At 38.8% G+C, this 15,924-nt stretch overlaps 1 protein-coding gene across 16 annotated transcripts in view; it reads left to right on the top strand.

Moving 5' to 3' along the window:
* Positions 1 to 15,924, top strand: part of ATP2B2 (ATPase plasma membrane Ca2+ transporting 2) — a 393,712-nt gene that overhangs the window by 133,034 nt on the left and 244,754 nt on the right. For all 16 annotated transcript variants that reach the window (XM_071813028.1, XM_065845964.2, XM_071813033.1 and 13 more), the window contains one exon: positions 757 to 861. The gene's annotated coding sequence lies outside the window, so the exon portion shown is untranslated. The remainder of the gene's footprint in view (positions 1 to 756; positions 862 to 15,924) is intronic.

Below are 15,924 nucleotides of genomic sequence, written 5' to 3'. Positions count from 1 at the left end.
TTATGTCATGCTAGGCAAACCAGGGGAATTTCTCTCTCCTCTGCCATCCTTCCTCTGGGTCCATCTTTCCCTCTCACATGCAGACAGACACGCACCCCGCGGTCCCGTACAGCACACCCTGAACGGTGCTCTGCGTTTGCTCCGCTCCTGCTCCCTCCCGTACGAGGCGGAGCAGCAGATGCCAAAGCCAACACGATGAGCACTCTCTGGTTTGTTGCTCTCACCTCATTCCGATCTGTTCCTTGGCCTTGGGCTTCCCCTTTCCAATTCCAGCCTTTTGGTTAATGCTCTCTATTCATCCTGTTAGTACTGAATATTGATAATGTTGAGTAGCTGTTCTGGAGCAGCTTGAAGTTCTGAAGGTTTAGACTTGTTTTCTTCAGGATGCTGGCTATTTTTAAAGACGATGGGAATTACAACCAGTTGAAGGTCTCCAAAGGACTGTGCATTAAAAATACAAGTTGTTTACATATACGAGAGGCCAGAGGGCTCCAGTGGTGATAAATGGACAAGAGTGATTGCTGGGACTGAGGCTCATAGTTCAGAGCTATTAATATAGATCTTCGGTCACAGAGCTAGAACTTTTAATCACGTTATTTTACTGCAAGATGTCTGTAAGTATTTATGACAGTAGATGTTTGCTCTTGGATCTGCTTCTCATGTGGGGTGTCCTTTAGATCAATCCTTGTTTTTTCTATTAATTTGCTTAATTCTCTGGGGTGTGTCAAATCTAATTATCTCTTTTCTTTCTTCCAGTTTTGAAATCAAGATTGATTAACCAACACGAAAAGACCCAGCTGGTGATGTGACTTGGAACCCTGTTTATGAAGTGCTCATTGGTTTTTCCAAGACGACAGCACCGTATGTTGTTCTTTTTTCTTTCCAAAATTAAAAACTGTTTTAACTTAATAGAAATCCTAGAAAACAGAAAATTCCTGAGGAATTCACCTCTTATTGATAAATAAGATCTTGATTGTTGGCCCAGTGACACCAGTGAAGGAAACCGAAGCGCTCTGCTTGCTTTCCCATACTGCTATTCAGAGAGTTCTTACACATAACAATGCCACTTATGGCTTCACGTCATATAAAGAGAACTTGCCTTAGTTTGAGAGATCAATCTACTTTTGCTCTGTATTGTGTTGTCTGAAGCGTGGGATTAGTGTGTGTGAGGAATATGAGGACTGGCCTGCACTGATCCCGGGATCTGGAGGGACAGGGGCTGTGTGGTGTCACTTACTGACCCCTCTGCATACAGGCGGCTCTAGCAGAACTCCACATTCTCCCATGCCCCCCAGGATCTCAAGATTTTAGGTTAAATAATGCTACCTTTGTGTGTGATTTAGACAGTATTTTTCCTCAATTATAAATCCATTCTATATAAGGCATATCCTCAATTTTAATGACAAAATAAAATTGCACAGATGAAGTATCAGCCTTATAGTCTGTAACCCAAGTGTGGGAATGCATTAATGAAAGTTCCAGCAGTAACATTAAATGGCTTAACTCTTTTTTTAGTCATGAGCAATGTTGTATAAACTAAAACTTATTAAAATTAAACTGTTAGATCCAGGTGAAGTGCTGGTACATATGTCGTCATGCTATATGTGGTATGAATCTTATCTTTTCCAGTTCTGTGAAAATGTTCTGCCTTAACAGTGATGAGACTTTTTCATTTCTCTAATTAGGTGGTAGGGTTTTTTTAATTGTTTAATTTTGGAAGCAATAAATTTACGTGATGTTCCACTTAGGCTAGCAGCCATCCAAGCAATGCTATCAGCTGCAGGGCAGCACTAGATTATTTCAAGCGTTTATTTAGTTATAACTGCACTAGAAGTCAGGTAGCTTGGATTGGCTGAAATTTATAACCATGTTAAAATGAAGTTGCCCAACTTGCTCTGAATGTATGAAAATTCCATCATTATTTAAGTGAAAGGAAAAAGCTGGTATTTATTTTGGATTTTCTGTTGAGTAGTAAGTGGTTCCAGTGATTTGTAAGTGGTGATACAATAAATGCACAATCTGTATTTTCATTTATTAACTCTCTTGTTACTGAAGGTTCATTAACCAAGAAGGGAAAATTAGTTATAATATTCAAACTATTATAGAAAAAGTGGAGATAGAATTCAGTACCTACTCAATTAAGCCTTTGACTTAAAAAATAGTAGAACCTATAAAGAAAAATCAGTAACTATTTACTCTTAAGTAGTTTTGTACAGTGAAGTATAAGATTACTTTTGATTTTTATGATTTCAAGGAGATGTCAGAGCAAATGTGTTTTGTGACAGCAACAAATAATATTGCCAGTCTGGTAATGAGGTTGGTTAGCATGTTGTTAGGAAAGGAGAAGAATCGCACTTGCCCTTTTTTTAACAAATAAACATGCGAAACAGAACCGTGAGGAGAGCACCCTATCGTTTTGGGGGTCTTTCTGTTCATAGAACACTTGGTCTCCTCTGCCGTCAGTCAGCAGACTTAAAGCTTGAGAGGAAAACCAGAAAGAAATTAATAACAATTACAGATTAAAAGGCTTTGCTAGTCATCTATGAGTAATTAAGGAAACTTTCCGTAGCGTAAGGCATATAGCTGCTATGCAGAAGACTCTGTGAACTTCTTTTAGATATTTACACTATAAGTTCAAAAACTGAAAGTAACTGTTGTATTATGAAGTTTATAAAAAACGTTATACAAAATTACACACAACTTTAATGTGTTGAAAATACTATATAATGTTGATGTGGATAGACGTTAATCAAGAATTTGCTCTCTTTTGTCACTAATAATTTCCAGATGAATTTCCACTAGGGTGATAAGTGTAGCTATAGCTCTCACCTGCATGTCAATGTTTGATAGGCTCTTTTAACTAAAACTAACCTAACTTAATCAAAATGTTCTGCTCATTGCCTGTAGTTTTTCAATATAGAGCAGAATGAAAACGTGGTCATAGTGACTTTGTGGTACTGACAACAATCTTTGCAGTAGTTTGACACTGTTGCTTTAACGAAGGTTTTAATAGGTGCGTTAAACTGTGCAGACCAAGTGTTGTGCTTATCTTTCAAAATATTGGAGATTCAAGCTTCATTTTTTTCAAAAACTCTTAAAACAAGTAGTCTGTAATCTATTTGTCAGGTATTTAAATGTCTGTAATAGAATGAAAAGCTAAGATGGAAGAGGAACTTTCTTAGTTATTCAGCTATTACAAAAAAAAAAAGCCTTCCCAAGGTTTTTGTGTTTTGTTTTGTTTTGTTTTTTTAATAGCAGAGAGATAAGAAGAGTTTGAAATACCATCATTTTCTCTGTTTCTTATTATAATACCTGGTAGTTTAAATTCCTTTTGTGGAAGGCAAGCTGCCACACACAATCACATAGTTTAGTATGCTTGTAAAAATAAAAAAATGTAAAACCCCCATAGAAGCCTTCCTAAGGAACGCTCTGTCTTCAGCCTCTCAATAGTGGTCCAGGAAGTTATAATAGATGAAGAGTCTAATTCTACTTGGATTTCACTGTCACTTAACTTGCCCCCGAACCAGAACCGCAATTGCATTTATGTAAGATGTTGCTTGTTTCTGATGCACACGAGGCATCTGCGCTGGTTAGACCTGAGCACGAGCTTTAGGTCCCGGGACACGGGGTAACACTGCTCTGACTTGGGGTTCTGTCTGGGGGGACCAGGAGTGCGCAAGGATTATTTCTTTGCAAGGTAACCGCAACTGTTGTCCTCCTCTGAAGGTATTCCCATATGAATTGTTCAGTTTTGTTTTGTCATTCTTGTGGTTTATCCAAGTTATTAAGGAAAATATTGTGGCTGCTGTGTTATTTTTATAGTACTGAAAGATTAAATGTTAGTTGTAACTGAGAATGAAGAAGCTGAAGAAATGGCTTCATCTTTAACACATACATTTCGCTGTCTCGCCTGTAAATGCAGGGCACTAGTGAAGCCACTGAAACTTTCGAGTTTTCAAATAGTTTGGCAAAATGTGCTTTTGTAACTTCATCTGCCTGGGAGGAACATAGCTGTAAGAGCTACGTGTGGGATTACTAGTCTCCTTTCATTACAGTTCTCAGCACAGCTATGGTGGGCACAAAGTGTACATTAGCTCATCCCGAATGATTGCATAGATGTCAACAGAAGTTGTTTTCTAGATTTGCTGTCAGAGACAGTCCCATCCATCTACTTTTGTCTTTTCCTGGGGTTGTCCCAGGTATTTTGAAGGGGAGAGGAGTGTGTTCTATTGTCTTTCACTTGGTAAATGCGAATATGATGCTATTCATTCAGAAAAGTTGTGCAGAAGCAGAACACACTTGTACCTACAATTACCTGTACAGTAATCTTTTTAGCACAACTAAAGATTTAAGTATCTCTGAATAATTCTGACTCTTCCCCTTTTAAAAATCAAACTTGAATTAGATAAATAACCTTTTCTGCTATCTGAAGTTAATGACATTTTATAATCATACAATTACTACTTAGTTTCAATTTTATATTATTTTCTGAGCTCAGTAATGGTAATACTACAACACAAGTGTATTCGGTGTGAGGATAACAGTAGGCAATATCTAGCTCTATGATCTAGGATTTGTGTGAACTAGCTGCTGAAAAATCACCAAACCAAGCAGCTGGTTTTCCTTTCTGTACTGTGTGCATGCCATTTTTGTCTGGTAAAGAAAGTGCAGTGGGTGTTTGTGCTCCAGATGGTTTGAAGAAATGGAGGAAGGTTAGGGGGAGTGAATGATCAGGTGAGACTTCAGGCGATGCTCAAGTGACTGGAGAAAATGGAACCCAGTGCTCAGGACCTGCTGGTACCGACTGGGAATAGAAACGGCAGCCTGGCCCGATCCAATGACTGGAATTCTGTGCGGCTGGGCAGCGGAGTGCCTGGTGTGGCAGGGAACTTCAGCATCCAGGGAACCTTGTATAGATTAGGACAAAAAGGAAAGATTGATTTTTTTTTTTTTTTTTTTTAATCACATTTTAATACTGTATTACTGATGCTTTTTTCTCTTCCATCTTACTTTTGATACACTTTTCTAATTTAAAAATGTTTTGGAAATGTTGACTAAAAAGAGAAAAACTGTCTAGCAATAATTTACATTATTTTTGTAATATTTATTTTATAGTTGCCTTGTAAATAATATAATTCAGTTTTGCATTATAAGGATAATTTTAATTTTCTCTTTCCTCTTTATAGAGTGCATTTACTTCACTGTTACTGAAATAGCTGCTTTGAGGATTGGCATTTGACCAAAATGAAATGGTTAATTGTATGTTCTGAGGGGCCTTTGTAGAGCCCATTGCTCAGTAATCTCACTGAGCAGCAGCATTTGTTCCTGGCTGCCTCTGTATGACAGAACAGCAGCTTCTTACAGGTCTGTTCAGCCACATTTTCCTTCTCTGAGTGAGTTGCTGTTCAGTTTGAAACAATCTGGGTGATACCAATAAATTGCTTGCAATCGTTTAACAGATGCCCTACATGAAAATGAAATTCAAGCCTGCTATTTATTTTAGGTTTTTTCTTGGTGGGCTCTTTTATGGTACATATTTTGTAGGTTTTGTACTGGATTTTTCTTGGCCTGTGTCTCTTCCTAGAGTTCTAGAGCCCAGATTAGTGCTTTTCTGCTGGTTTCTGCTAATACAAAGCATACAAATGTGTGCTTTCTCAATGACACCTCAGAGTGCTGGGCATAATTCAAATGCTAATATGTAAAAACTGAATCTCACAAAGGAGATGTGTTAATGCTTGTCTTTATTCACTATATTTCAAAATCTATGTGCCAAATCTTGTTTGACACATACAGCATATACTGCATTGTATTATACAAATTTACCCCCCTAAAGGAAGAGAGAATCTCTTATTTTTTTGCATAGTTTAAGTCTTTTGCCACAGAAAAGTGAAGTCTTCCTTTCTTTGACCGCATCTGAGCACGCTTTGCTGATTCCTTCACTTTCTCCCTGATTCCTGTATTGAATTTCCGTTTTTCAGAGCACTGAATATATGCAGCAGAGACTGGATTGGTTTTCTTTCCAGCCGATTTTGTTTTACTGCTCTCCTGGGTTCTGGGAAGTCTCTTCAGTCACTTTGGTGCTCTTTTCCTCTCTGTTTCAGTTTGCCCTTCAAGTGCAGCTCCTTCCCGAGATGAGGCTTTGCTCCTTCTGGAAAAAATACTAGTTCCTTTTTTTTCCCTTGTTATTATTAGAATGTCTATTTTGCTTGTGAATCTAAAGTCTGTGTTTTGCCTGCTGTTATTATCCATAGCCGTTAGAGTTCCATTGACTTCACTGAGTTGTGCACTCTTGTATCAAAAAAGTAGATAAATTTTCCATTTGTTTTCAGTTCGATGATCCGATTGCCTTCTAGTGCAGATCAAGCCATTTTTCCCTTGAGTGTTCATCTAAGCCAGTAATATTTATACCTTTCTTGAAAGGGTTTTTGGTACTTTCCGGATTTTCCTTGCACTTCTTCCATCTCTTTCCCCAAGCCAGACTCTTTCAGAAAAGCAAAGGAACCTGGGGAAGAGTTTGTGAGGGATCAGAGACAAGACTCATCTCGCTGCCCTTGCCTACTCCTCCCGGCCGCCATCTACCTTGGCCCTGACCCCTCACGTCTTTGTTCCTTCTTATCTCTGTAGTATTCCGAGATACAGGTTTTGAAATTTTCGAATTCCCAAGCATTGTCGCTGTCTGTTTGGATGGACTGACTTATTCTTAGGTCTCATTTTTGATTTCTTGGTAATCTCTCTCTCCAGATGCCGGTGCTTCAGAAGTGAGTGAATGATGCGTTGCTTTTTATGTATGCAAGCAACACATGGTCTCCAGCCAGCTACTTAAACTCACAAAATTTTTAGGAGTATGTTTAAATGCAAGGTCTTACAGAAAATGCATATTTATTACTTACTACTATTCATTTGATTCTCATGATAGATTTCTGGAGAGTGCTTTGAGGCTTTTTTTTTTTGGTGCTATCACTACTTTGCCTTCATGCTTATGCTGATTTTCTTTCTTTGCTGGAGCCCCATAGCACTTGTTATCAGTAGCTACAATTTCCTGCCACCTGTGATGGAATATATTTCTTCATTATGAGCTTTTTGCTGCTTCCTCAAGTTTTATTTTTGATTAGCTGCTATGGAACTTTTACATATCATTTGCTCGTCCTGCAAAACTTTATCATCTGGTAGATATGAGAATTGCCGTTTCTCACTTATATTGGTCCAAATCACTTAGTGCCAGTTCCTGGTACCAGTACTGATCTGGTACTAAAAGAATTGTGGTAGAAGACTGGGTTTTGTAGGGTTTACATTGTTTGGGGTTTGTAGAGATTTCCCCAACCCCCGCTTCCCTTAAAGTGAAAGAGCACTGCAAATGCCAAAGCTCAGCTCAGAGCCATTATCTGAATTGGGTTGGAATAAGACGTGAGATCACAACTTCTCTGAATTTGGTGAACATTTTCTTAATGTCATTTGCAGCAACTTTACACCTCTGTTTTAGAAGATACTATATTTTTGAGGACCTCTTTAAAAATGAGAATGTAACCGGAGATCTACCATTCCCTATTAAATCCATTAAAATGGAATGATGTACTGTGAATCCTCCTACCCTGATCAGAACAGAACTATAGATTACACCTAGTACTGGCTTTATTGGACACAAATTATCTATCTTGCTCTTTACCATTAAATGGATTTTCCTATTCTCAAGTTAAAAAAAATATAATAATATCACAGGAACAGCTGTCCAACAGCGCATCTGCAGTAGGTAGTTCCTTCTCTCCATCAACATCATCTGGAAAAAGAGTAAAAATTGTGGAAATGCAAGAGTGTGATAAAAAGAAGCATGTGTGTATGTGAAGGCAAATGTAGATTGCAGGCAACAGAGGAGGACTTGGCAACTGCAGATGTATGGCTGCCAAACTGGAGGAGGAAAGAGGAGAAATGGGTTTGTTTCTCTGGGCTGGATTCTGCAGGAGCAGCTGGTGCGAGCGCTGGACAGACATGAGGTGGCATTGTAGGTAACGCTGCCCTGCCTGGCACAAAGGAATTCATCTTGTGTGCTGCCGGTGACGCTGGGCACTAATGCCTATTACCAACAAAAAAAGGGGGGAGGGCAAAGAATAACTCTCTATATTCTTTATTGATATGGTTTCAAATGGTCCCTGAGATATAAATTACAACTTGAAGGGAGGTGAGTCCATGTATTAGTCTTTATGAACTGCCTGTATTAGGCAGGAGAAACCTATTAATTAAAGAGTCCGTGACAATACTGAAAAAGTTCCTTTAGTCAACTTCTGGGATGCCCACCTCACTCTCATGAGCTGGGGCTGATTTATTTGGTTGGTGGTTTCTTTTTCCTGCTTGTTTGATTTGTGGTCGTGTGTTGTGGTGTTTTTTTCCTATTCCTTCCCTGCTGCAGAATTCTTCCCGTTTCCATCGTCCCCAGGTCCCCAGAGGAATGTTGCAGTGTCTTGCTGGACTAGCATGGTTCAGCACTGGGAATGGCTCTGCTGGTCGTGCTTGAGAAACTGCGCTAAAATGGAAATGAAACCTGTGCCCAGCTGGCAGAGACACAGTTTTCAACAACTGAACTCCTTTCTTTATCCTCCTTTTTCTTTTAGGCGTGTGTGCGTTTCTGCTTGTCAGTGTGGTTTATGGATGAGATGAAAGGAAAATAAAGCACATACTTTGCAAGGTGGTGAGATTAAGGCTGGTGCTGAGTCTTGCTTTTCTCAGAAACTTTTCTTGAATCCTGTGAAGTAATATTCCTGAAAATTAGCAAAGGCAACCAGTTACAGTTGCTGACAAGGGCTAGTAGCAGATCCCTTCTGTGCAGAAAGAGTTTTAGTAACAAGGTAACTTGTTTCTGTAACCAGTTTGTGAAAGACTTGCTGGGTCACAAGTTGCGTCGGAACCAAAGTTCGTAATAACGGGAAGTGGATCATTTGTAGTCATCAGAGAAGCACTGAATTCTGAAGAGAGATTTAATAGAGGTTGGTTGGTGGATTTTGCGGGTTAGTGGAACAAGACATTTCAGCGCTGCTGAAAAATCTGGGAAACGGGCAGCCAAGGAGATGGTTGCAGAGCAAAGGCTCACGCAAGACCCTAACAGTGAGGTGTCGTTTGATAGGAAAGCGAAGGGAGAAAGAAAAGGAGGAAAAGAAAGAAAGGAAGGGAGACCTTGATACAATCAAAGCAAAGAGCCAGCCCGGTTCCTTTAGTATTTTAGAATAGCATTAAGGGATGGAAAATTGGGATTTGCAAAGGCTGAAGTGGAGGAGATTGCAATAGTTAAGACATGAGATTATTAAGGATCAGAGAATTTTCTAGTATGTCTTTGTGAAATTTGAATTAATTTTGATAAAATATGCACTGCTAGAAAAGAAAAATTAAAGAAAAGGAGAAAGGGGGGAAAAAAGGACACCCTGCAAACCTGAATGTCATTGTAATCTGTATGTGAAAGACAAATTGCAGAAACAGAAAATCCTCCCCAATCAGTATATGCATTTTGAATATTGACAACTTAAAAGGAATTATTAACACTTTTTTTTTTTAACATATGCATGGATATGAATACACATGGGTGTTTGTGTGCCTGTTCACACATACATTACTGTGGTTCATCACCAGCCAAGGTATAGTGATATTTAAAACTTATGAAAAGCTTCAGTTGTTTTCCATCTGGAGTTTAAGTTTAATCCTTTGACTTTTCTGTAGAGGACTTGGCCCTTATGCTGATGTTTCATTTTTTCATGAACTTTGTGTGTAACAAGGCTTTTGTTACTTCTGTAGCCAAATTCGAATAAAACATAGTTAATTTTAATATTATAAATTTTAAAAGCATTCATTTACATTTTTTTTCATACGTCACATTCCCATATTGCATTGTGCTTACAAAATTATCTCTCTTATAATAAGATGGTATCAAAGTTTTTGCAATGGTAGTTTAATCCTTATCTGTTAAAAGAAATTGTAAAATGGTATGAGTGATTCATTCTGCACAGCTATTTTGGTGGTACACACATCATCTTAGATATGACTTTACAGAAGATGGCTGGGAAAATGCTAGTTTATATACCTCCTCCACCCATCTATTTAAATGAAAATCCATAAGAGTTGAACAAGAGACTGCCAATTGGATTTATTTGGTAAGAACATACTTTAAAAATACAGTTGGGCAAAGGAGGGAGGGAGCTGTGGAGCGGTGGCTGTGACAGGAGGACACTCTGGGGGCAGGATCAGAGCTCACCCTTGGCTTGAGCCACAGATGTTTGCAGCGCCTGAAGATAAAATGATCCAAACCAGCCAAAATAAAATTGGAACCACAGCAAGGCAAAAGATAAGATCTGCATATGTTCTCACTCACTGAAGCAGAAGCAACTGCTTTCAAAAGTGGTTTGGGTTTGGGTTTTTTTTTCCTTGTTTGGAAGGATGGAGAAAGAAGGGAATGTCCAGGTCTTTTGATTGTGTTCTGGGAGGAGGGCTGGATGGGGTGAGGTTTCTGGGAAAAAGATAATCAGAGAAGTTAGACTACTTATAAAATGTGTTTTTTGAAAAGCCATCAATCTTTTGCATTGGTTAACAGTCATATTATTTTTATCACTGTGGGGGCACTTGCTTGAAGCTTCTGCTAGTCTGTTATGTGGTGTGTAAAATTCAACATAGGAGGAAAAGAAAATACTATGATGATAATAGCTATTTTTAAAGTACAGAAAAAAATTCTAAGGCTACAATGCACTTTTCCTCATATATAATCAAAATAAAGTCACATATTGAAAAAATTTACCACAGATTTGAATAAACAGTGAATTAATTTAATGAAACTTCTGTTACACTGGATTTGATACCCGATTACTCAGAAGTAATCCAAATTTCTCAATGCAGAAGTCACGTATAAGAATAAATTTTAAATAATCAGTTGATCTTTTTCACTCAAACTATTAATAATAGAGTTTTAAGAGTTTAATCTCTCTACAACACTATTTTTGTTGTTTGTAAACTGCAAAAGTAACTCAATCCAGGCAGAAGTCCTGCTGAAGGAAATGGGATTGTTCACTTGCACGGTTTGACCAGTCAGTTATGAATATTCCCTTTTGTGTGAGCAGATGGCAGCTCCAACTCTGTGCAGAAATATTGTCTTAAGTATTTCCTTCAGCGCTTCTCATGTTCTATTTCTTCTCACAGCCCTCCTTCCATTCAGGACATGTTTGTTGTAGGAAATACATGTTCTGACAAAATATTTAAAGGTGAACAAAGTGAGTGTGCTCAGAGAAAGGAATAACTTTTTCTTCTTCATGCTGTGATAATGACTGATACACTTGGAGTGCTCCTGTCTTTTGGATGATGAGGCGTACACGCAGCATGGAAGGAGGTTTGGATTTAGAGAAAATAAATTCCCATGTCTCTGCTGCACTTTTTCTTCTTATAATATTGGTGCATTTGATTTCTTAATTTAAATTATCACTTAACAAAAAAAAATGCCTGATAGATTTTCTTGAAACAACCAAAAAAACAACAACAAAAAGCCAAAATAATTTCATGAAACATCACAGCTGTGAATTCCCCATCAAACTGAGGCTAGCTAGCCAAAGCAACTCGCTTGGAAGAAAAAAGACTCTGCCATGAGAGTTCAATGATTCTTTCCATGTCTTAACTGGGCTTATTCTACTATTTTTCTACCTCTCATTTTTTTAAAAGAGCTTAAAAGGTCCTATTGTAAATTAGACTGTAAATAGTTTGGTGCAGGAGTTGCGTTGTGTGAATTTTGATAGATAAGACCTTATTGACCACAGTCCCATTTGGAGATTGAGTAATTCTGCAATCCAGGATATAACAGCTCTAATTTATCTTTAAAGTTTCATTTTTGTGATTCTCCTAGAAGAAATTCTTAATACTTTACACAAACTGTCTTACAGGGAGAACTATTGCAAATTGACCTATGTTGTTACTGTAACTAATTTGAAAGAGCAAAAGGTCAAAAATCTCCTAATGTGTTTTTTGAAATCTGTGTGTCAGCACAGTGTGTTTCAGAAGGGCTGGTGGAGCTCTGTAGAAATTGCATTTCTCTTTTGACTTTAATTTTATACCTGGAAAGGATTAGGGGATATTCATTTCAGCTGATGGCCAGAGGGTAAAATAGAAAATATTTTTAGAATGGAAGATGCATATCAGAAAAGCTATGCCCTCAGAGGAATGTGGTATTAGGAAGTTATTTATTTAGTTTCGTTATTTTATGTGAGTTATGTAGAAAGAAATTTGCCAAAATATCTTCCTATCTGCTATGCCAGATCTCCATGTTTTATTCGCTATTAGTTGGTTAGTGCAATATTATTCATGACCTTGTTCCTTACTGAAAAGATATCTCATATAGCGGAATTACATCTAAACAAAAATGTAATTTCCTAGAAAGCAATATTTAGCTGTTGGTTTATTTACTCATTCTGTCTTTCCTGCACCTATTGTTTTTCCAGAGCTGCTCTCTATTGTTAGTGACCTTGCAAGATAACAGCTTAATTTCAGCGCTTAGGAATTTGTGCAGCCCACTACTCAGGCTTGTATTTTAAAATATGGGTGTCTTTGAATCAGTTTAAAGCAGTTTAACTTTGAACAATCTAAACCCAAATGCAGGAGAAGCTTTAAAAGCTCATCACTTGTGTTCCTCCTCTGATGTTCCTCCTGTCATCAGAGAATTCTTTGCCTCTCAATCTTCAGTGGCAAAGCAAAGCAGAATTTGGAGAAAGATTATGGGGCCTGGCTGCGAGATACACCCCGGAAGTCTTAGTAGCCACAGTGAGTTGGTCACAACTCCAGAGTACATTGGACAAACTTGCTTTAACCTGAGAGGATCAGCTGCCGCATTGCAAGTCCCACTCCAGGGCAGGGCTGCAGCCCCGGGCAGGTCCGGCTGTGCCAGCGCCACTGCTGCTGAGAAAAGCAGCCACGTCACCTCCAGTCCTGCCTTCTCGTCCCCAAATGTCATTGCTGAACTGTTTAGGTTTTTAAACACCAGTGACATTTCTTTGGATTTTGGGAAACTGTTTTGCTATCTCTGTTATTAGTGTAGCAAGTTTAAAATAGAATTTAGGGAACCTTTTGAACAAGGGAACCATTTGCAGCCCTGTAGATTTTACAAGTGACCTGCTTTCTTCTCTCTCTCCTTTTTTTTTTTTTTTTTTAATTTTTAAGTGATGCAAGCAGTGCTTATAAACACACGGTACAGAAGATGCTGAGAGGAACATAGTAACAGTTGGGAGCACATAATAGTTGAGACTATCTCAATAAATGTTTTATTTGCTGTTGTTAGAAAATGATTAGTAAAAAGCTGCTAGAAATAACTAGGAAAAAACCCAACATACTAACATCTGAGAGAGATGGAAAATTCACTTTTTGATGCCTGTACAAACCATGTAGTTTCCTGAGCAAAAGTGATTTGTGTTTAGTTTTGCACAGCAAATATGCACTAAATATAGATGTTCTCCATTGGGACATTGTAACTGAGTTTAATAGCTTGAAATTAGAGAAGCTCTGTGGTCAGTGAGGAATCATTATCAATGCACTAATTACCTTCTGGTGGAAGGTAATTACTTACCCTGAGCAATGTCACATTTGTGAGGTTTGGTGGGGCGGACAAGGGCTGCTGTTCCGTCGCAGCTTCAGCCAATACAAAAGCTGGATATTGGCCTCTCTCTCAGTCGTGATCCTGGCCCTGCCCTGGCACTTGAGCTTGGCTTTGGGCTGATCCGAGTCCAACTGAGCCTGCAAGGCAGTTGCTGCTCCAGGGGGGGCGGAGCCCATGAACCACAGAAAGCTGACACTGAGGTTGAAGAAAAAGCACTTAGATAACAGTGCTTGAAGTTTCATTCCTCAAGAGCTACCTCTCTGAACTTAAGAAAATAGTGTCAGTAGCTGATTTTGTTAAAAGAGCTCCCTATGTAGTAGATGTGCTCCATTTTTCCAGGGGGAGCAAACATACCATAAGATTGCATGTAATTTGAGTATGTGGTTTAATATCCTATGAGTGCTCTGTGATTAATGCTCTTTCAACTACATGTGCATGAAAAAGCTTCAGTTCTTTTTGTTTGTTTTGAGGGAGAGAGAAGTTATTATTATAGAAAGCAAAATCACAACTTCAGTCTCTTTGTGACCTTGGATTTGCATTTGAGATATTGCATAGGTTAGCTCCCATTCAAGAGTTTATTACTGCCTGCAGCTCACTTGCTATCAGCATGCGTCACTTGGGCACTGATAATGTTCTGTGGTTGAAATTCAGGTCGATGAAAGAATATTTTGTTGTCACAAGTAGGAAAAGAATCCCAGTTCCTTCTCCCTATCACTTCTTCCTTGCATTTAGCCCTGCAGTGAGCTGGCTAGGGAAGGAAAAAAGAGCAGAAACTTTGTTTTAATGGAGCTTAGGGAAGACTGGAATGAATTGTCCATAGATACTGCTCTCTGACCTGTCTGTTCCTGCAGTGAAAACAAGCTCTGGTGGCCACACGTGGGAAGGCGGGAGAGCTGCGGCTGAGCAGGACAGGCAGTAGGTCCCGGATCTGCTTCTGTGTGCTCCCTTCTCTAGTCCATTGCTGGGTAAAAGAGCTACTTAGCTTCAAAATGGCAATACTTTATGGCTTGCATTGTAGAACAGCACTGTAAGGAACCTGTAGAAACTGTAGAACCTGTACCCAAGCAGAAAATTCAAATGAAAGAAAAATTCATGCCGTTTTTTCGATTATGCAATTGTTTTTGGATAACGGAGCAGTGTGACTCTCACAAAGATGTTAATGTGGATGCTGAGGTTTTTTGTCACTTATGAATAGGAAATCTGAGTGTACAGAAACCTCACAAGCATGAGCATTTATACAACTCTCCATGCAATAGTTGTGCAGAGTTTAACTTTGTGATTCTTACCATGCTTCATCTAATATAATAATTACTTTTGGCACCTTTGTTTCTAGGCCTAATTCATCTTGCAAAGATAAGGTGATAATTTACCACTTAACCTCATTCTTCATGTGCCAAATAACACAATAGTATAATAAAAACTCAGATGTGCAAGTTGGGAGTAAAGAACGGAGGCCAATATCTTGGGAAAAAGCAATATTTGAACAGTAAAATAGACAGGACCAGGTCAAAATTCGACTTCAAACCAAGTTGTGTTTAAGAAAAGAGTTTTGCATTAGTATTTTTACCTGGTAAGCTGAGATTTGCTGTGGTGACACATGTGCAATTCTCCAGCAAACATTTGTAGATTTCAAAAGAGGACATGGTTCAGGCAGTATTGCTGTACCGTGAGTGGCATTTTATGGTAGGCTGTATAAAGTTGCATGTTTCTAGTTAATTTTTAGTTTTGTACTATTGCTCAGACACACTTTGTGCAAATGTCATAGAATCATAGAACGGTTTGCATTGAAGGGACCTTCCCAGGTCCCCCAGTGCCACCCCTGCCATGAGCAGGGACATCTTCACCAGCTCAGGTTGCTCAGAGCCCCGTCCAGCCTGGCCTGGGATGTCTCCAGGGATGGTTCATCCACCACCTCTCTGGCCAACCTGGGCCAGGCTCTCACCACCCTCAGTGTGAAAAAATGCCTTGGTCCAGGGAAAACAAAACTAAACAACAAAAAACCCCTTACCCAAACCCCCCAAAACTGAGACAGTTTTTAGTATATTTGGAATAGGAATGGCACAAGTTATTCCAGATAAAGAAGGGAATATTTAAGAATTCCCGAGGTGAAAGAGACTGTAATTGCTACTTGGCATGTGAAGAGGAGGTCTAAAGTGTAGTCAATAGCTGTGTTGATGCTTTCTCCATTAACTGGTGTCTGAATTAGGTTTACAGTTGAATAATTGTTTGTATGTAAATAAAGCTATTGCAGCTTTCTTTCCCTTTGTAAGGACAGTTTTAGTTTAATTATGTACAAGAGAAATGTGTGGGGAGCTGGAGAATGT

Source organism: Patagioenas fasciata, chromosome 10, assembly GCF_037038585.1.
Source record: "Patagioenas fasciata isolate bPatFas1 chromosome 10, bPatFas1.hap1, whole genome shotgun sequence".
NCBI classification, from domain to species: Eukaryota; Metazoa; Chordata; class Aves; order Columbiformes; family Columbidae; genus Patagioenas; species Patagioenas fasciata.
The sequence above is the reverse complement of the archived record's forward strand: the minus strand, read 5'-3'. Positions and strand labels throughout refer to the sequence as shown.